Source organism: Pseudophryne corroboree, chromosome 2 (assembly GCF_028390025.1).
Source record: "Pseudophryne corroboree isolate aPseCor3 chromosome 2, aPseCor3.hap2, whole genome shotgun sequence".
Lineage (NCBI taxonomy): Eukaryota > Metazoa > Chordata > Amphibia > Anura > Myobatrachidae > Pseudophryne > Pseudophryne corroboree.
The window spans coordinates 971,173,077-971,196,572 of NC_086445.1; positions in this window are offsets into that span (position 1 = coordinate 971,173,077).

Consider the following 23,496-nt stretch of genomic DNA (forward strand, 5'->3'; position numbering starts at 1 on the left):
TAAATGGATAAGAACCTGGTTGCAGGATAGGAAACAGACAGTTGTAGTAAATGGAGTGCAATCTATGGAGGGAAATGTTACCAGTGGAGTACCCCAGGGATCTGTACTCGGACCAGTTCTCTTTAATATCTTTGTTGGTGACATTGCAAATGGTATTGAAGGGAAAGTATGCCTTTTTGCAGATGATACAAATATATGCAACAGGGTAGACACACCAGGAGGGGTAAAACAAATGATTGATGACCTAGCTAGGCTTGAAAAATGGTCAAGAACATGGCAACTACAGTTTAATGCTAAAAAATGCAAAATCATGCACTTGGGTCTCAAAAACCCAAAGGCTAAATATAGTATCAAGGGTACTATAATGGAAACTACTGAGGAGGAAAGGGATTTAGGAGTCACTATTTCAAGTGACTTGAAGGCAGGAAAGCAATGCAACAAAGCAATGAGAAAGGCAAGTCAGATGCTTGGTTGCATAGGGAGAGGAATAAGTAGCAGGAAAAGAGAAGTAATAATGCCACTGTATAGGTCATTGGTGCGGCCTCATCTGGAATACTGTGTCCAGTTCTGGAGACCATATCTCCAGAAGGATATAAATACATTAGAGAGAGTATAAAGAAGGGCAACTAAAATGGTGCTTGGCCTACATCACAAAACTTACCCGGAAAGGCTAAAAGATCTTAGCATGTATAGTATGGAGGAGAGAAGGGAAAGGGGAGACATGATAGAAACTTTCAAATATACCAAAGGTTTTAACAAAGTTCAGGAGGGAAACATTTTTCAAAGGAAGAGAAGTATTAGAACTCGAGGACATACACTGAAACTGGAGGGAGGCATGTTCAGGGGAAATTTAAGGAAAAATTATTTCACAGAAAGGGTAGTGGATAAGTGGAATAGCCTCCCTTCAGAGGTGGTAGAGGCTAAGACTGTAGAGCAATTTAAACATGCTTGGGATAGGCATATGAATATCCTTACAAAGAATTAAGGTTCAAGAAGGGTTGCGATTACCTAAAGGTTAAAAAAAATGGGCAGACTAGATGGGCCAAGTGGTTCTTATCTGTCGTCAAATTCTATGTTTCTATGTTTCTATGAAAAATCTTAATTCCAAACCATAGAAAGATCTGAACTGGGACTCAGTTCAGATCAGATCACCTTGGGATATTATGAGTTAGGCCTACATATACTGTATAGATATTGGACAGGACATATGGTCATGACAATAGGTTGCACCTGCTGGGCTTTGAAAAAAGAATTGATGCACAAATGAGCAATCTCAGTTAAAATTATATGAAAGCAGGAGACGACTAAGAGATATCAAACCAGTGGAGGACAGGAGAGTGCTGTGAGACCCTCGGACCTACGGCGCAGACATCGGTAAGCAGTACAGACGGACGGGCAGCAGGAGGACCACACAGGTGAGTACTCCGTTGTGGGGAGGTGCAACATTGCCACAGGCTCTGTTTAGATCCTGCGGCTGAGCTCCCCCCCACGCGAACACGAACAACCCAGCGAGCGGCGCAGGCACACGGGGAGCTCCCTAACAGGATGAACCGGAGAGCGGGCGCGCGAGCTGAGGGACGAGTCTGTCCGGAGCCGCCAGGAGGTTCCCGCTGCCCCCCGCACCTGTACATCTTACAAGTACGGCCGCAACGATAGTGCACGAACACCTGACTTCCACACGCAGAGGTACGTGACGCCGTCCTCTGCAACTATATGAATCTAATTACTAAAGACAGAATTTTAAAGCCCACACAGTCCGGTCAGGACTAGAGACATTTCCACTGGAAAATCTATATTAGACTTTTAAAGCAACACCGCCAGATTTAATCATTATATATATATTTTTTCCAGCCCATTGGCCTTTGTGTCAGAACACACACGCCAAGAACCTTAAGGATTTAATCACCAATTTGAGTGATTAAAGGACTGAGTTAAACAGGTGCTCCCCGTGGAGCACACATTGTGATTACCACCTTTTTCATGTTCCACAATATCATCTGCCCTGTTTCATTATATTGAGTGTCACATTTGATACATGTGAAAGTAAAACATACCTTTATATAAGTATCCATTTGCATCATTTCACGAGTACTCAAATTGTAGGGGATGAGCGCAGTCAGGTGAAAACCAGATATCCATATTGAACCAAAGGGCAAGGACACCCTTTTGACTAGCAGCACATCCCATACAGCAAAACCACCCCAGTGCGCAGATTACCTCCCTTCTTGTTAAATTATATGAAAGCAGCAATGGCTTATAGTCATAAAGACATCCTGAAGCCGCCATGATATTTGAAACTCTGTGAAAGCTGTGAAAAGCAAGTCTGCTGTATGTTGACTCTCCAATATATGGGAAGAAACACATAATAGTCACTCTTTCTGTACCTTTGAAATGTCTCCCATGTTTATATAGGTAATTATATTTTGTTAATATGAACCCACCATTAGATCTATACCATGAACAACTTTTTTCCCACTTACATTTTAAACCACCCTCCACCTCATCCATTTATAATGGATATAAAGTTCTGTAATCTTTGCTATGAATATGCCAAAATAGCAGTGTAAAAAAAAATAAAGAGCTGAGGTGTATGCCATTTAGATTTCCTCTTTCTTAGTTTTTTAGATGACTTGCAATTACGTTTACTGGAATCATATTAGGCAAATAATAAAAAAAAAATAATAATATTAATTATGCTTCGTAAATGGTTAGGTGGTGAAGTTTTTTTGATAGTTTGGATGGAGATCTCGCAACCTAGAGGTACAGTACTACTTATTTGGCTGCCACCACTGCCCAGGCTGCTCAAGCCATAATGAACTACCAACCCACCAGGATTTTCTTGAGAGATGGACCCACACACAGACTGAAGGGACTTAGAAGTCTATTCATAAAGCAGTGAAAAGAGTGGAGAAATGAGCCTGTGGAGAAGTTGCCCATGGCAACCAATCACCTGCTCCGTACAATTGTAAAGTATGCAAATCATAAATGTTAATTCAATGCTGATTGGTTGTCATGGGCAACTTCTCTACTGGCTCACTTCTCTACACGTATCACTGCTTCATGAATAGACCCCAGAGAGAGGAATGTTGAGGTAGAGCTTGGTAAGGAGGTGTTGGGTAGGAGGGAGAGAGAGAAAAGGAGAGAATAAAAAATAGGAGACCACTGAACTGAGAAAGGAGGAGTGTGAGGAAACAATGTAACAGAAAAAGTGATTTGGTTGAAAGCAGAGTGATGTCTCTCTCCCATGCAGTGGTGGCAGGTCACTGTCAATAACTATTCTCTCTCTGAGGGTGGGATGTACTAAGCATTTGAGATCAGCACCAGTCACTGGGTTTCAGCACCTGGAGTCCTCCTGCGCATACGCAGAATGATGCTGTGGGGGATGCAGGGAGGGATCCAATCGGATCCCTCTCAGAGTGAATGCAGAAAGAAGCCTATAGGCTTCTCTAGGGTAGTGCCAGTAAAAGTTAGGGTGTGTACACACGGTGAGATTCGGACTTATCCGACTCTCACTGTGCGACGGGGGGCCGGGTCGGCAATTCAGCCAGTATCGCAAGCACATAATGAGTGTGCTTGCGATCCTGGTTCTGTGCGATTTTGGCTAAGTGTCAATCCTGACTATCTCTTCTATAGAGATAGTCAGGATTGACTTGCCTGCACAGCCGCGCATCGGCATCGGATCGGGATCGCAAGGTGACTGTCACCTTGCGATCTGCACTATCTTTTCTTCCGATTCTGACTATATAGTCAGAATCGGAAGCAAAGATCTTACCGTGTGTACACGCCTTTACTGTCCGCATTGAAGCCCCAGGATACGGGGCATAGTACGTATGGAAAGGTGGTAAAAACCCAGATAATGCGGTTTTTTAAGCATTTTCCACTTAGTACATCCAACCCTATCTGTCACTTCATACTATGTGTGCGCTTATCTCCTTAGATGAACCTGGTGAATAATGGGGCACCAATTCAACCGGGGTAGCATTAGGAAGCCAACAAGGTGGTACCTTGAGATTGAAGGACATCACATACGGTAAGAAAAACGATACCTCTATTTTTCTCTAAAATCATTACTTCTGCTTTTCTTTCATTTTAAAATTGACTTCATGCTGAACACCATGAAAAGGTTGGACTTCACGTAGAACCAGAAACCACACAATAAATAGTATTATATTTATATAATAGTTGTTGTTATTATTTTTTATTAAGAAATTAATTGTACAAAGATATCACATAGAGCTTCCAGTTGTTCCAGTTCTTTCAGAACAGTTCCCCTTTTTTCTACCCAAAATCTTTAACTTGCAGTATAACACTTATTTTCCCTAAGTTATGTATATGTACTCTTTTTAGATATTGTTTTAGAAGGTGCATTCATTAGAGCACATGAATTCCATCATAAATAATTAGCTAATAATAATTGACAATGCTGTCTCATCTTCCTCATGCCCAGTGCGAACTGTAGATGCCACCCCAACAAAAGGTTTTGTAAATGATGGATTGGTGCGTTGTTACATACAGAGTTTGCAACTGAGTGAGAGGAAGAGAGAGAGAGAAACTAGAGACACGTGAAATGAGGCGTCACAAATGCTGGTAATTGCCATAAAGAGAGGCACAGTTAAATTAGTCAATGAGGTCACAAGGATGTAGAACAGTAGCATGAAAGGAACATTGCTTGAGAATGAGAAACAAAAAACTTATTAACAAATACTGGTGGTCATTCCGAGTTGTTCGCTCGGTAAATTTCTTCGCATCGCAGCGATTTTCCGCTTAGTGCGCATGCGCAATATTCGCACTGCGACTGCGCCAAGTAAATTTGCTATGCAGTTAGGAATTTTACTCACGGTTTTTTCATCGTTCTGGTGATCGTAATGTGATTGACAGGAAGTGGGTGTTTCTGGGCGGAAACTGGCCGTTTTATGGGTGTGTGTGAAAAAACGCTACTGTTTCTGGGAAAAACGCGGGAGTGGCTGGAGAAACGGAGGAGTGTCTGGGCGAACGCTGGGTGTGTTTGTGACGTCAAACCAGGAACGACAAGCACTGAACTGATCGCAGATGCCGAGTAAGTTTGAAGCTACTCAGAAACTGCTAAGAGGTGTGTAATCGCAATTTTGAGAATCTTTCGTTCGCAATTTTAAGATGCTAAGATTCACTCCCAGTAGGCGGCGGCTTAGCGTGTGTAAAGCTGCTAAAAACAGCTTGCGAGCGAACAACTCGGAATGACCCCCACTACTGTACTTGACCGAATGTAGAATGATAACAAAATATATAGCCTGCACTTTTTAAATCATCATAAAGAGACAAGAAGCTTTTATTAACTTAGATTGTGTTCCAACATTTGGCAAGCAAAGGTTTCTTTAGACACAAAATATAGTTAATATACAAGTCACTCTATTCAGGACTCCTTGTAATATTATTTGGCAGGGCTCTGTTGAGTGAATTTGAAATGAAAAACAGTAAATCTGTAGCTAAGAGTTCTGTTATGAGTCTATGATTCCTGGAGTGACAATGGCTGTGGGCACCTAGTAGATTTTTTGGCCTGAACTTTGCTTTAAAAAAATAAAGATAAACAACATCAATATATTTAAAATTCCATTAACTTTCCACTGCAGCTGATGTGGGATATCCACTTGTATACAACAGGACTGTTACTGTGTGCATGAGGAACTGTGAGGGAAATATATCAAACCTTGGGGAGATACAGTATAAAGTGGAGAGAGATAAAGGTGTCTATTTACTAAGCCTTGGAGAGAGAAGAAGTGGAGAGAGATAAAGTGCCGACCAACTAGCTCCTAGCTTTCATTTAATTAACACATCCTGTAACATGACAGGAGCTGATTGGCTGGTACTTTATCTCACACTACTGTATCACTCTCCAAGGCTTATTAAATAGAGCCCCCAAGTACCAACCAATCAGCTCCTAACTGTCATTTTTCAAAGATAGCATGTGAAATGACAGTTAAGCTGGGTACACACTAATAGATAAAGTATATTGCCTGTTCCATTGAACGGGCAATATATCTGTAGTGCAGTGGAGGGTGTGTACACCTAACATGTCTATGAATAACTTCGTTCACAGACATAATGTATCAAGTCAGCCATACATCACAGCCAATGATGATATATCTTGCATATATATTGGCATGTGTGGCTGCATGTATGGGTGACCAACCGACTGCCGTTACACTGGCTGCAGAGACTGACATCACAGTTGGGCCAAAAAAATAAAAAAATTCCACCTAATTTTGATGTCTGGCCGGACAAATGGACCGGCTGATTGGTAAGTGTGTATGATTACCAAATTGGCTGCTATGTTGGTAGATCCACTGAGCCAGCATAGTGTGGCATAGTGTGTTTCCAGCCTTATTAGTTTATTATTACTTTATCTCTCTCCACTCTATCTCTCTTTAATGTTTCAGAATCAGGATCAGCTTTATTGGCCAGGTATACTTGCGTATACTAGGAATTTGTCTTCGGGTTTGCTATACAACAGCCAAGTAGGTAACAGGTAAGCAGGTGGGGGGGGGGGGGGGGGGAGGCAAGTAAAGTCATACAGATAGGCATGCCTTAGGGACACAAGTTAGTTACATGTACGTCTAGTCAGTCAATGTTCAGGAGTTTAGCAGGCAGACCGCTTGGGGAAAGAAACTTTTGAGGCTTATTTTGGACCTTGCGGGGATGGCTCTGTAATGCCTGCCTGAAGGAAGCAAGTTAAACATGCTGTGGCCGGGGTGTAGCTGGTCTTTTACTATCTTCGTTGCCCACTTTTTAGCTCTTGAACAAAAAAATAACTAAACAAAAATGGGGGAGATGTTTGATACATCTCCCCCTTTCATTCTTTACTAGAAATCATGTGACTAATTAGACACCATCCACAGCACTGAATATGCCAGGGTTTACTTTAAATGTTATTTTTTTGGATTTTTTTCTCCATAAAGTGTGCATTTCTGTACTATTTATATACCCAAAAAATGAGCATGTTCACTACAGATGTCCCTGCTGCAGTGGCACCAGCCCGGCCATACATGGGCTGGTGCTGGGAACAGTTTTTTTGGTTTTTTTTGCCCCATGCTGTTCATACCTTTGCAAATGCCACAACCAGTCCAGGCTAAAGACACTAACTAACTTTTTGGGACTCCCATTCACAATTTTTTATAATGAATTCCTTTTTTTGTCTTAACAATCACAAGTTATTGCATTCAACTTGATGATAACTGGTGACTCAACTACATGATGATACACTTAAAGCGTATCCTATGCTTTAAATGTATCTTCATGCATCAGAATCTCTGAACATAATATTCTGAATCACATAGTCTTTAAATAAATGCAGTTCCACATACACATGTAATTGCATTATTTTGAATGACCTTTATGTCTGTATTTTCAAAAGAAAATGTGTCCAAATGTTCAGGTCCCATTCTGTATATTTAGCATCTTTGATTTGATGCCCTAAATACTCTCCTACTCAGTGTCGGACTGGAGTATGAAGGGCCACTGGGGTAAAGCAGTGGTAGGGGCCCTTGTTTATGGGTGTGTCCATTCTACAGAGGGGGTGTGGCCAACCACTGCAGAGGCTTGGCTAACCATTAGAGAGTGCATGGGCTGGCCTCTTGATAAATATATATATATATATATATATATATATATATATATATATATATGTACACCGAACAGTGGGGCAGATGTATTAACCTTGAGAAGGGATAAAGAAGGGTTAAAGCAGTGATAAGCGCAAAGTGCTACAGCACCTGCCAATCATTACAGATCTGAAAAATGACAGTTAGGAGCTGACTGGCTGGTGCCTTGCACTTATCACTGCTTTATCCCTTCTCCAGGCTTAATACATCTGCCCCATTGTGAGTTCAAATAATATGAATGAAACTGCAGCTTGGAAATGTTTGTACTATGTCAACTGCATTGTTTAATAAAGAGATTATATATAAAAAATTATATTACTGAAACTGCATCTGTTCACTAGCAACTAGTGGTTTTATTGAGTTATTAACCTACTTTAATTTCATATTATAAAGAGCCAAGATGTCACAGCATTACACAGCAGTCAAAATAAAAAAATAAAATAAAAAAACATTTAGTAATTTAGTATTTTCCACCCTCCTTATCTTAGATCAAGATATTGGGGGTTATTCAGGTTTGTTAGCGAACCAAAAAAGTTAGCAATTGGGCAAAACTATGTTGCACTGCTGGTGGGGCAGATATAACACGTGCAGAGAGAGTTAGATTTGGGTGGGTTATATTGTTTATGTGCAGGGTAAATACTGGCTGCTTAATTTCTACACTACAATTTAGATTTCAGTTTGAACACACCCCACCCAAATCTAACTCCCTCTGCATATGTTATATCTGCTCCACCTGCAGTGCAACATGGATTTGCCCAATTGCCAACTTTTTTGGTTTGCTAACAAACCTTAATTAGGCCCATAAAACCTGTCACATATGTACTGTGAAATTGAAGGCATCTGAAAATATAATGAACATATATATTTGATACAAAAACTTTACAAATTTATGACTTAACCTTTAAAGTTTTACCATATACATGTGATTGTGGTCCTTTTATAGTTGTTGAAAAAATAAGGAATTTTATATGTTTTCTTTAAATAAAAACATATTTAACTTTTATTAAAGAAAAGAAAAATCAGTATTTGGCTAGATGAGTTGCAAATTGTACAAACAATTATTTAATTGCTATTGCAATTGGTTTGCTTATCAGAGCATGTAAACAGTTAGCCAGGGGCAATACTAACAGGATCCCCAGTTGTCCTATTTTTGCCACGATAGCATCAGTTTTGACATTAGAAATATTTAACACTGATTAACTTTTTATAACGTTCAGCTTTGTTATGCATCTAGATAAAAAACATCAAAAGGATTAGATTTCTTCATATGGTGTGTAGTACAGGAAGTATAGTGTTGCTTATATTAACTGAGCAAAGTTTGGGTGCCTCATTGATCAAAACTTCCAACCTCAGATAGTCATCTTTGAAAGTTTGCCCAACAGCCATGTGAAATTCCCTGACATCTGTAACTGCCTACTCGATGCATTTTGCTGCACTCCCTGGGTTCGTCATGTGAATTCAAAGTCCCTAAACTAATAAGTGCTCACAGTGGGAGCTTTAGAAGTAGATATCTCAAATTCATGAATTTTTAGAACAATAACCCAAAAGATTAAAAAGCTTAAAACTACATTTACGCGCATCGTCTGACATTTTCTTCTACAAAATATTTCCTTCTGTGTGTATGATGTAGCTTCTATGCTAATATTTGAACTCTACTGATAAATACTAAGGAACTGTGCTCATATAAGTAAAAACAAAATCAAACTGACATGGTAGAAAGACTGAATATTGTCAAGATACGTTAAATATTAAATTAATATTTAATGAGAAAAAATATAGTACAAATAAATAAAAAATCTAATAATAACATCATATAGATAGGTACAATATACATTTTATATAAATTTTAATAATACTTCAAAAATAAACATACTACAAATCATCTAAACACAGTGTATAAAGCAACAGTATGAATAAGTTCAAAAAGCAGACATAGGGGGCTATTCAATTGTTTGTCCAAACGCGATAATTAAAGAATGCCCATTGTTGCCATTCAATTGTTTTCTGCGCCCTTTAATTATCATGCTTTTTGCACCCAGGTAGACAGGTATTAGTCGCATAAACAGGCAAAACCAGTCTAAACTAATGGGCGCGATGGGGGAAAAGTCCTGTTTGGTCGCCCAAACAGCTGATTTCTCACATGTTTCAGCTTGTTGCCTCCGGGGCTGTGAGCTGAAATGGGACTGTCGTGGCTATTAGGCATCTGATTGGAGCAACAATTGAATAGCTCCGATTAGGGAAGCCAATCCCCGGCCATTTTTTTCAATCCCGGGTATCGGGATTGAAAAATGGGCAATCCCGGGATTCCTGGGATACCCGGGATTGGCTTTTACCTAGGTGGCTGCCCCCTCGCCTCACCCTGCCCCGCACATATAACTCACCATAAACCGGGGGCGGGCGGGAGGGGAACATCCTGAGAACGCTGCTGGCGGCTCCAACCAGCAGCTGACAGGGCAGCATGACCTCTCACGCTGCGCTGGGGACCAGGAGATTGAGCGGAGAGGACGTGGCTACATTCTCTCTCTGAAAAGCTCCGTATCTGTGCTCAGTGTGCTGCAAATATCTGTGCTCAGTGTGCTGCAAATATCTACGTTCTCTGCCTTAAGAGCTCCATATCTGTGCTCAGTGTGCTGCAAATATCTGTGCTCAGTGTGCTGCATTGTGGGGACCACCAGTATATAATTATAGTAGTACAGTACAGTAGGCCATTGCTGTATCTTGCAGCTCTGTGTCAGACTCAGTTCTAGACAGTATCCTGATCATCAGTGCTCAATATCTGCTGCATTGTTGTGTGACCAGTATATACTATAGTAGTACAGTGCAGCATTTTGGTGACCACCAGTATAGTAGTACAGTACAGTAGTCCATTGCTGTATCTTGCAGCTCCGTGTCACTTCAAGTATCCATATCTGTGCTGCATTGTTGTGAGCAGTATATATAGTAGTATAGTGCAGCATTTTGGTGACCAACAGTATATAGTTGTACAGTACAGTAGACCATTGCTGTATCTTGCAGCTGTGTCACTGCAAGTATCCATATCTGTGCTGCATTGTTGTGAGCAGTATATACTGTTCCTTCCTACCTCTATGTCTGTCTGTTTTTACCCAGTTTTGTTCTATTACTGTTGTTCTAATTGTAAAGCGCAACGGAATATGCTACGCTATATAAGAAACTGTTAATAAATAATAAATAAATAAATAAATAAATAATACTGTAGTAGTACAGTGCAGCATTGTGGTGACCACCAGTATATAGTAGTACAGTACAGTAGGCCATTGCTGTATCTTGCAGCTCCGTGTCAGACTCAGTTCTATTCTCCGGATCAGTGCTCAATATCTTTGCTGCATTGTGGGGACCAGTATACTACAGTACAATAGTCCAGTGCAGTTCTCGCTGCTCAGTGCCAGTTCTCCGTAGTATCATCAGTGATCAGTATAATCAGTTCTCAGTATAATCAGTGCGCTGTTAGACATGCGCCCGTTTTCTGCCATTAGTGCATTGGAATTTAGACAATTGATGAAGTTATTGTGTCCCCGGTACAAAGGCCCTCATTCCGAGTTGTTCGCTCGCTGCTAATTTTAGCAGAATTGCTAATAGGCTAAAATCCGGCAGTTCTGCGCATTCGTATGCACAGCAGGGCGCACGCGCTAAGCAAATTTACACAAAACTATGCTATTTTACTCACAGGCGAACTAAGCTTTTCACTCGCTCTGCTGATTGACAGGAAGTGGGTGTATCTGGGTGGAAACTGGACGTTTTCAGGGAGTGTGCTAAAAAACGCAGGCGTGCCAGGTAAAAACGCAGGAGTGGCTGGAGAAACGGAGGAGTGGCTGGTCGGACGCTGGGCGTGTTTGTGACGTCAAACCAGGAACTAAACGGACTGAGGTGATCGCAATCTAGGAGTAGGTCTTGAGCTACTCAGAAACTGCAAGGAAATTGCTTTCGTTAGCAATTCTGCTAATAATGGGGGTCATTCCGAGTTGTTCGCTCGCTAGCAGATTTTAGCAGCATTGCACACGCTAGGCCGCCGCCCTCTGGGAGTGTATTTTAGCTTAGCAGAATTGCGAACGAAAGATTAGCAGAATTGCAAATAGAAAATTCTTAGCAGTTTCTGAGTAGCTTGAGACTTACTCCTACACTGCGATCAGCTCAGGCCGTTTCGTTCCTGGTTTGACGTCACAAACACGCCCTGCGTTCGGCCAGCCACTCCCCCGTTTCTCCAGACACTCCCATGTTTTATCCTGGCACGCCTGCGTTTTTCCGCACACTCCCTGAAAACGGCCAGTTTCCTCCCAGAAACACCCACTTCCTGTCACACACTCCGATCACTTCAACGATGAAAATTCTTCGTTCGGACGTGAGTAAATCTACTAAGTTTTGTGCTAAAATACTTAGCGCTTGCGCACTGCGTACCATGCGCATGCGCATTTTTGCCTTAATCGCTCCATTGCGAAAATCGGCAATGAGCGAACAACTCGGAATGACCCCCAATAGCAGAATTGCTAATCTTTCATTAGCAATTGCTAATCTTTCGTTAGCAATTCTGCTATGCTAAGATACATTCCCAGAGGGCGGCGGCTTTGTGTTTGCATTTCTGCTAAAAGTAGCTAGCGAGCGAACAACTCGGAATGAGGGCCAAAATCCCATCTAGATTCCACTTCACCAGGCAGGTGATAGCGAGATTTTACCAATTAATATCAGTGATTTATAATTATTAATTACAGTAATCTTGCCAAATAATTCCAGTGATTTTGTCATTTTCTTCCAGTGATTTGAACCAATAATACCATTGATTAGAACGAATAATTCCTGTGATGTTGTCATTTTCTTCCAGTGATTTGGTCCAATAATACCATTGATTAGAACGAGTAATTCCTGTGATTTTGTCATTTTCTTCCAGTGATTTGGACCATTGATTAGAACAAATAATTCCTGTGATTTTGTCATTTTCTTCCAGTGATTTGGACCAATAATACCATTGATTAGAACAAATAATTCCTGTGATATTGAGGTGTTTGTGTCGCTTAGCTTAGCCATCCAGTGCACCTCTTTTTCTCTTTTCTTTGCATCATGTGCTGTTTGGGGACTATTTTTTTAAGAGCCATCCTGTCTGACACTTCTGTATATGTCCAGTGGTACTGCCATTTGATGACCAATAATACCATTGATTAGAACGAATAATTCCTGTGATATTGAGGTGTTTGTGTCGCTTAGCTAAGCCATCCAGCGACCACAGTGCACCTCTTTTTCTCTTTTCTTTGCATCATGTGGTGTTTGGGGCCAATTTTTTTAAGTGCCATCCTGTCTGACACTGCAGTGCCACTCCTAGATGGGCCAGGTGTTTGTGCCGGCCACTTGGGTCGCTTAGCTTAGTCATCCAGCGACCTCGGTGCAAATTTTAGGACTAAAAATAATATTGTGAGGTGTGAGGTGTTCAGAATAGACTGGAAATGGGTGTAAATCATGGTTATTGAAGTTAATAATACTATAGGATCAAAATTACCCACAAATTCAATGATTTAAGCTGTTTTTGAGGGTTTTTTGAAAAAAAATACCCGAATCCAACAAAAAAATTTAAGGGAGGTTTTGCCAAAACGCGTCCGTATCCAAAACATGGCTACGGAACCGAATCCAAAACCAAAACACAAAACCAAAAAATTTTCCGGTGCACATCTCTAGTATTCAGTTTGCCGGCTGTTGGGATCCCAGCACACAGTATACCAGCGCCGGAATCCCAACACTCGGCATACTGACAACTTTTCTACCTCTTGGGGGTCCATGACCCTCTTGGAGGGAGAATAAATAGCACGGCGTGCATAGCGCACTGCCATGCCTGCAGCGTGGTGAGCGCAGCGAGCCCGCAAGGGGCTCATTTGCGCTCGCTCGCCCAGCTGTCGGTATGCTGGCAGTTGGGATCCCGGCACCGGGAAGCTGGCCACCAGGATCCCAGCCGCCGGCATACCATACTACACCTGTTTGGGGGTGGTAACTGGCCATTTTCTGGGAGTGTCTGGAAAAATGCAGGCATGCCCAAGAGATTTCAGGGTGGGTGGGTGACGTCAGTTCCGGTCTGAACAACCTGTTTGTATCGCACTTTAGAAGTAAGTCCTGGGCAGACTGCACAGAATGGAAAAATCATTGGATTTGCAGATGTCCACTGTCTAGCGAAGTTTTTGCACAGCATATGCATGCATTCGCACACTGGTACGGGGCGTGTTTTCACTCCCTATGGGCGGCGGCTATCTGATCGCAGCCCGCTGCAAAATTGCTAATAAAACTGTTACTCACCCGATGTGCAACTTCACACAACAGCAATCAGTTCTGAAGTAGGCCCCATGTTGGGTACACTCAAAATAGTCAGCTAATAGAAAATATGACACTAAAATACAAGATACAGACTACTGTGCCATCAGTTCCACGGATTTCTCATCCCACACACAAAACTACCTGGTAAGGCAGACATTTTGGCACACTACATGAATACAATGGGAGGAGATCAGCAATAGATGAAGCTGCACATGGGGAAGTACCAATATACAAAATATATTATATACATATATAATATACAAAAAAGATGACTATATTTTGGGGAGACATTGTAGGCGAGATACAATATACATACAGTAAAATACTCATGGAATCTTCAGTACCACTAAAAATGACCTGCTGAGGAAGTAATCTTGGGCATGCTACATAGGTTACTTTGGATAGAATAGCCAATAACTAGAGATGTGATACACAGTGTGGAACTGCATGGTAGCAGAGACTTTGTCTTACTAAGACCTGAGCAAGATACTGTGCAGAGGGGGTAATTCTGAGTTGATCGCAGCTTCAAATTTGTTAGCAATTGGGCAAAACCAGGGAGGTCATTCCGAGTTGTTCGCTCGCAAGCGGATTTTAGCAGAATTGCTCATGCTAAGCCGCCGCCTACTGGGAGTGAATCTTAGCATCTTAAAATTGCGACCGATGTATTCGCAATATTGCGATTACACACCTCATAGCAGTTTCTGAGTAGCTCCAGACTTACTCGGCATCTGCGATCAGTTCAGTGCTTGTCGTTCCTGGTTTGACGTCACAAACACACCCAGCGTTCGCCCAGACACTCCTCCGTTCCTCCGGCCACTCCTGCGTTTTTTCCGGAAACGGTAGCGTTTTTTCCCACACGCCCATAAAACGGCCTGTTTCCGCCCAGTAACACCCATTTCCTGTCAATCACATTACGATCGCCAGAACGATGAAAATGCCGTGAGTAAAATTCCTAAGTGCATAGCAAATTTACTTGTCGCAGTGCGGACATTGCGCATGCGCATTAAGCGGAAAATCGCTGCGATGCGAAGATTTTTACCGAGCGAACAACTCGGAATGAGGGCCCATGTGCACTGCAGGGGAGGCAGATATAACATGTGCAGAGAGATAGATTTGGGTGTGGTGTGTTCAATCTGCAATCTAAATTGCAGTGTAATAATAAAGCAGCCAGTATTTACCCTGCATAGAAACAAAATATCCCACCCAAATCTAACTCTCTCTGCAAATGTTATATCTGGCCCCCCTGCAGTGCACATGGTTTTGCCCAACTGCTAAAAAAATTCCTGCTGCGATCAACTTGGAATTACCCCCAGAGAGTATATCCTTGTGAAATGTCTTAACTTCAGAAAAACTACCATACAGATGACTGAAATCAGTTGAAAATCAAATAAATTCCATAGAAATGCAGCATGGGAGGTAGAGAGCTGCATAACACACAATGCTTCTGCTGAGGACAAGATGGTAATTGCAATGTTAGCTTGCTGCCATATGGACCCACACATGTGTTAGGAACATCTTTGTCAGTATGATACTGTCATAGACTGAGTATTCTGTAGATCCATCTTGGGACCCTTGGGTTTACATATAGCAAAGGTAAAATGTGGAGTCTTTAAGTAATTCTTGCTCATAGAGTAGGTACTAGCTAAGAAACACTAGTAGCATAGGAAGGAAACCGCTGACTGGATTTGTGCTAGGATACGCAAATTTCCCAACAATGGAGAGAGTACAGCTCTAATCCAAGTTGGAGGGTAACCCGCACCAAGATATGAGTAATCCAAATGTTATAATATTGGGATACCTTTTCAATAGTGAATACCACTCTAACCAATGAGTGGATGAATCATAAAGAAATATCAAGGTCATTAAAGGTGCTACCAACTGATTTGGGTTGAAGTATAGGGTCAAATCCCCAAAGAGAGGGGAAAGAAAAGAGAAATCAGTTACTAATGCGGTGCACACAACCCAATATACATATAATTTTAAAATAAATTCTTTATTGTGAATTCATTAAAACCCCTGTAATATTCTCAAATGTAGGCAAAGTGCAACGATAGAAGTTTATTTATTTTATATATAATTAAATTGATATACCGGACTTATATTGTCCTTTATTCAGAGTCAAGTGAAGTATTAAAAAATAGTAAGGAAAGTGAATAAGAATGAAAATAAAGTGAATAAAGATTAAAAACAAGGCTAGTGTGTCATATTCATTGTGTGCTATTGATATTAAATAGTCCTATTATGTACGGACCGTTTTGCTCTCTCTATAATATGCTAAAGCTGAATATTCGCTAAGAGTGATCTATGGGTAATCAAATCAGAATCACTGATACATGGGTGTTGTGAGATCCTATATCGTAGAAGTTATATATAGGATATGGACTGTATCACTGAAGGGTCCATATTATAATCTGATCCACTATTCACTAATTTGTATGCAAAGTATTAAGAGCGCCCGATTTAGGGGTTAAGGGCTTATTTAATCTCTGTATAAAAAACAGCCTCATAATACATATATATATGGTAGCACATATGTTCCTAAAAATAAATGGGTTGGTTATTATATATACAGAGGTACATATCGATACTTAAGATTATTACATCGTGACACATGAGTAAGTTAATTCATTTAAGTATGCATATCATATAGTTTTTGGTTAGCATTAAAAGTAATGGATACATATAACTTTAAAATTATAGGATCGATGTAAATAACTCGATCGCTATGTCTTCTCGCTCTGGAAGGGAGGACAATCCTATTTAACGTAGGATAAGTATAGGATCCATACTACAGTCTTATCACTCTGATTGACAGACAGCAGGTGTATCAATTTACGATCACTACAAGCAGGAGCCTAGGTGGCTAATTTGAAGTAACGGTTTTCCTTTTTTTTTTTAAAACAATTGTCTCGATAACAATTGGTTCATTCACGTCTACGGCCCCCTATAAGTATGTCATGTCTGGCGGGCACCGTTTACTATAGTGCCCTGAGGAAGCCTATAAGCGAAATGTGCATTGGCTAATAGCTAGTGTGTCTTATGTGCAAAATACAAATGTTAATGTCCAACCAATTTATGTAATGTACCGTATGATATAGGACTTACTATGCAGACAGGTATAGCCAGTATATAGCACCGTACCATACGAGCGGCTTAATGGCCCGTTTAGCTACAGAGTACACAGTGATATTTGAAGTTAGATATCAGTGACGGCACTGTGGGTTATGCGGCAGTGGCTGCAATAATTTGATAACCCTATCACAGAGGTGCCGTGTACAGCCGTAGATTATACACTGGTATCTGAGAATATATATTTATCATGGCACTTTGAATTATACCACAGTGGCCATAATAATTGAATACTAATATTTATCCCGCGTAACTGCAGGCTCTATTATGACATAGTGATACAAGTATTTGTCACAGTACTGTAAATGTGCTATTACGGCCTCAGCAACCCAGCAAATTAATAGTATCTGTATCTCGCAGAGCTGCGGAGTACACGGAGATACCCTGTCATTAGGATCTGCTACGGCAGGGTGTTTTAGTTACGGTGGCTATGACCATTAAAATAACATTTTGATATATGGTTATATAACATGGTACTCCTGGCTATACCATACTTGTTATTACACTAGAATTATCTTATTATATTAACGGTCAGACGGCGTGAGCCGCCCGCAGTCACATTGTGATATTATAACTCCTATATCTGCCATAGCATGATAGCTACGGCAGTCATATCTATATAATACAGGGAACGGGCAGTCTCTTACAAAGTCATTATTAATATGAGACTGTGTGACCAGCATTATAAGCAAGAGTTGACAGTCTATATTTATTGTAATTGCGAGTGACCGGATATAAGAATTCTAGTTGACACATGTCTAGTGTTTCTTTTGCTTACATCATATGTGATTAATTCATAGCAGCAAAACACATGTGTTTACTTTAAGCATTAGAACAATGTGGGCATAGTATTTAAAGTCTTATTCTGATTTGATTACCCATAGATCACTCTTAGCGAATATTCAGCTTTAGCATATCATAGAGAGAGCAAAACGGTCCGTACATAATAGGACTATTTAATATCAATAGCACACAATGAATATGACACACTAGCCTTGTTTTTAATCTTTATTCACTTTATTTTCATTCTTATTCACTTTCCTTACTATTTTTTAATACTTCGCTTGACTCTGAATAAAGGACAATATAAGTCCGGTATATCAATTTAATTATATATAAAATAAATGAACTTCTATCGTGGCACTTTGCCTATAATTGAGAATATTACAGGGGTTTTAATGAATTCACAATAAAGAATTTATTTTAAAATGATATGTATATTGGGTTGTGTGCACCGCATTAGTAACTGATTTATCTTTACTTTCCCCTCTCTTTGGGCATTTGACCTTGTGCTAGGATACGTCACTGGATTTCAACCTGGAATAATTTGTGAGAACTCAACCCATTAACCTAATATAGGCTGAAAGTTCAGGAACTCGCTATAAGAACTCAGGAGGCTTCCCTAAGGAACTCAATATAATACATTACTGGAACTGGAGTCGGTACTCAGAACTCAGGCTAGGTACTGTACAAGAGACTGATACCCCTTTCACATCGCACTGAAAACCCGGTATCGACACGGCATATTGCCGTGTCGAAACGGGTCCATGTGCGATGTGAAAGGTCCTTTGGTGAATTAGCGGGTCGTCTGACCCGGTAATTCAACCCGGTAAAAAAGAAGGGTTATTACCGGGTTGATTACCGGGTCCGGCGCAGTGTGAATGGGAGCCGTTCCGATGCGACACGGCTCCCATTCACAGTATAGGCAGAGGCGGTGCAGGAGATGAGCTCATCTCCCGGCGCCGCCTCCACCCCCGTCCCTGCTGCTGCTGCGCCCTCCGCTGCTATGGCAACCGACCCGGTATATTGCCGGGTCGGAAAGCCTGCAACGGAGCGCAAATGCCGGATCCCACCCGGTAAGTACACGTTTCTCTTACCGGGTAGGATCCGGCATTTGCGATGTGAAAGCAGCATAATTAACTTAGAGCTGAGAACTGCAACAACCAGCAGCCTGGAACTTACTCTGACCCAGACCTGATGATGAGGGCTGAGTGAACACAGTCCAGAGCAGGTGGTAAACCCAGACTCTGCTAAGTTATGCGGGGACCAGAGACTGGAAGTAAGGACAGGAACAAGCACGAGCAGTGGCTGTCAGTGTTCACAGCCTCAGCTGAAAATGCAGGCATTAAGGTAATAGTGACAGCAGAGGACACTGGAGATAGGTGAATAGCGGCAATTGGAGACCACAGGTGTGAATACTGGAATCCACAAAGAGTACAGAGGATCATGTGACATTTTCTGCACAGCACAAATCTAGTATAAAGAAGATTGTAGCTCCCCAAATATGAATGGAAGTTTCAGAGATCAGTAAAAAAAATTGTCCTATGTTTTTCATTGTCATTTTTTTTAGACTCATGTTGTCATTACAGACTTTTGATGAATGGCATTTTTTTTCAACTAAGAAAATGGCTGGAGCAGGAGAAGTAGAATTGAGAATAAATCATCTTTTCAAATAGTTATTAATGTATGGTACTGAGATATGGTTTGATTTCTGAATACATAAGAATATACAATGGACGCCTAGGAGAAGCAGTGCAAGGAATTAAGTCGTCGGTACAGTTAAATGTACAGAAAAAGAAGAAAAAAAAGTCTCAGCATTGACTTTACTAGTAACAACAACTTAGATGAACTGATTAGTTACTATAGGGGAACTTTATTAATAGCTGGGAGAGAAAGTACAAAACAAACAGTTCCTAACTGTCAGTTTTAAAACACAGCCTGTAGAATGATCAGTGGTGCAAGTAGAATTTTTTTCTTAGTGGTACTGATAGTAAAAATGGGTGTGGTCAGGTTTCATGAGAGGGCGTGATCACACAAAACTAGGGGAGTGGCTACATGACAATAGGGGCATGGCCACAATATGCCACACACCGTAATGCCCATTACACATTATGCCAAACACTGTAATGCTTATTACACATAACAGTGGCAAACGCAGGATTTCGAGAGGGGGGTTTCCAAATGCAATCCACAGTCTCCCACTCTATGGACCATGGAATACAGTATTAATATTTAACCCTATAGTATAGGCTGTATCAAACATATTTAAATAATATAAATAAGCTAAATTAGCCACATGCTAAGGCCCCTGTCTCTTCTTCCTGGTAGCTACTCTCTGGTCCAGTGCACTGATTCAGGACTCGCATGCAGCAAACTTGGTAGAAGAAGTTGCTACCACTGGGCATGTGCTGCAGCTCCTCTCTGTCCCTTAAACGGCATGATGTGGCGGCAGCTCTAGTAATCATATTACAGGTTGAGTCTCCCTTATCCAAAATGCTTGGGACCAGAGGTATTTTGGATATGGGATTTTTCCGTATTTTGGAATAATTGCATACCATAATGAGATATCATGGTGATGGGACCCAAGTCTAAGCACAGAATGCATTTATGTTACATATACACCTTATACACACAGCCTGAAGGTAATTTTAGCCAATATTTTTTATAAATTTGTGCATTAAACAAAGTGTGTGTACATTCACACAATTCATTTATGTTTCATATATACCTTATACACACAGCCTGCAGGTCATTTAATACAATATTTTTAACAACTTTGTGTATTAAACAAAGTTTGTGTACATTGAGCCATCAGAAAACAAAGATTTCACTATCTCACTCAAAAAATTCCGTATTTCGGAATATTTGGATATGGGATACTCAACCTGTATATACCATTGCTATTGCCATAATTTGAGCCACTTGCCAAGAGGAGGGGGTTTCTGGGCAACCGGAAACTCCCCCTGCGTTTGCCTATGCATAATGCCAGACAGCATAATGCCCATTACACATGATGCCACACTGTAATGCCTATTACATATTATACCACACACCATAATGCCTATTACATATTATACCACACAGTTATGCCACTGACATCATTTTATGTTCCACACACAAAAATGCCCCTTACAAATTATGCCCCACAGTAAGGCTCCAATTTACTTGCTGCCAGGGGCTTCATGGCAAAAGATGCAGCTTTCTGCATCTTCTCCTGGTGGCACCAGTGCTCCCAGCACTTCTGGGTAACGCTATACATGCAGTGGCGAAATTATAAATTTTGCGCCGCCCATGGCATTTTAGTGCCGCTTACATGCATAATGCCCCCTTTAGTGCCGCTTACACGCATAATGCTCCCTGCAGTGCTGATTACATACATAATGCCCCCCTGTAGTGCCACTTACACACACACAATGCCCCCTGCAGTGCTGCTTACATGCATAATGCCCCACTAGTGTCACTTACACACATAATGCCCCCTGTAGTGCTGCTTACACACATAATTCCTCTAGTAGGAATTACCGCCCTACATGCTCGATGCCAGGGGTTTCTTGCTCATTGCCAGGTGTTACATGTTCATTGTCAGGGGTTTCTTGCTTGTTGCCACGGGTTGCGTGCTCATTGCGGACAGAGAGCCTGTGGCGCCGGCGGTGGGCATTTCTTAATGGTACTCCGTACCACCCTGTACCACCCAACTTTCAGCACTGAGAATGACAGACACTAGCTGGTTGGTACTTTTATCTCTCTACACTTTGGGGGTCATTCCGAGTTGATCGTAGCTGTGCAAAATTTATCACAGCTACGATAATTTTCCCTGACACGCGGGGGGGATGCCCAGCACAGGGCTAGTCCACCCCGCATATTAGTGCCGGCCCCCCGCACAAATACAAAAGCATCGCACAGCGACGATACTTTTGTATTTCTGGAGTAACTCCCGGCCAGCGCAGCTCCTGCGGCTGGCCGGGAGTTGTTCATTGCTGCCGCTGCCCGCAGCAGCTGTGTGAGATGTCACACAGCTGCCGCGGGCCGCCACCCCAAAGGTCCGGCCACGCCTGCATTGGCCGGACCCCGCCCCCTAAATGGCGGCTTAACGCCGCCGTCCAGCCCCCTCCCGCCAAGCGACCGCCTCTGCCTCAGAGGCGATCGCTAGCCACCGACGGCTGCCATGCACCGGTGCACTGCAGCGCTGGCGCATGCGCAGTTCCAACAAACTGCAGCGAGCGACCGGGTTGGAATGACCCCCTTTATCTCTTGCCAGGCTTTGATAAATATCCCTGTATTTCTTTATGACGCTAAAACATGAAAAATTGTAAGAAAGGCGGTTTATGTGTTTGAAATAAAATGCAAACAATATGTTCTTTGCACAGGATTTAAATGTATAAGTTAATAGAATTGTCTTCACCCTGTTTACACAGGAAGGGCACAGTACAGTACCGTACATTATTAACTATAGAATAAAAAGATCTTGTGAGAAGAACTAATCGATTCCCAAACTTTTGTACCATAGCATGTTCAGTAAAGTTTCCAGCAAGATGCTGGTAATTTCAAGGATGTAGACTATCATTGATGAAATTATATGGTGCAGTCCCATTTTTCTCTATGTGCTCAGTAATAGATGAACATGATAACAGGACATTAGAGGAGTCCATGGGTAGAATACAAAGTTACAGACTATGGGGGACATGTACTAAGCAGTGATAAAAGTGGAGACGTGAACCAGTGGAGAAGTTGCCCATGGCCAGGCCCACCATCAGAGGGGTGCTGCGGGCACAGTAGTCCCATGACAGGCCTCTCTCACAGAGAGGAGAGGGCCCAGGCCGCTCATGCCGCCGTCTGCCCGCCATTTTGTTCCGCCCCATTTTCGTACCCGAGATCTGACTGTCACAGGAGAGGGGAGAGGACGCTGCAAGCATCAATTGTAAGCATCCCTCCCAAACTGGCCACCGCCTCAGGGAGACATTTATTAAAGATACTAGAGGAGGCTCCCCTAGTATCTTTAATAACTGTCTCCTCTGAGGTGGCAGCCATTTTGGGAGGGACATTTTCAATTGAAGTTTGCAGTGTCCTCTCCCCTCTCCTGTGACAGTGGGCCTCATTCAGACCCATTCACACACTGCAGTTTTGTGCAGCCGTGCAATCGGGTCTGTATTGAGCATGTGCACGGGTCGCAATGCGCAGGTGCGTCGCTGGTTGGCACCGACTGGCACCAGGCAGCGACGAAACAAGCGAAGAAAGTGATTGCACCGGCGATCGCAAGAAGATTGACAGGCAGAAGGCGTTTGTGGGCTGCAACTCACCGTTTTCTAGGAGTGTCCAGAAAAATACAGGCATGCCAGGCCGTTTTCTGGGAGGGTTACTGACGTCATCAACATCCCGAATCATCGCAGTGGGTGAGTAAGTCCTGAGCTGTGCAGAGACTGCACAAACTTTTGTTTGTGCAGATCTCAGCACAAGCATTTGCATCCCTGCAAAGCCCTAACCCCCACACCTGTGGGCGACCATTACCTGGTTGCAGCAGTGCAAAAAATAGCCTGCGTGTGACCAGGTCTGAATTAGGCTTAGTGTCAGAACTCAGGCATGAAAATGGGCGGAGCTACCAGAATGGTGTGTGTGTGTGTGTGTGTGTGTGTGTGTGTGTGTGTGTGTG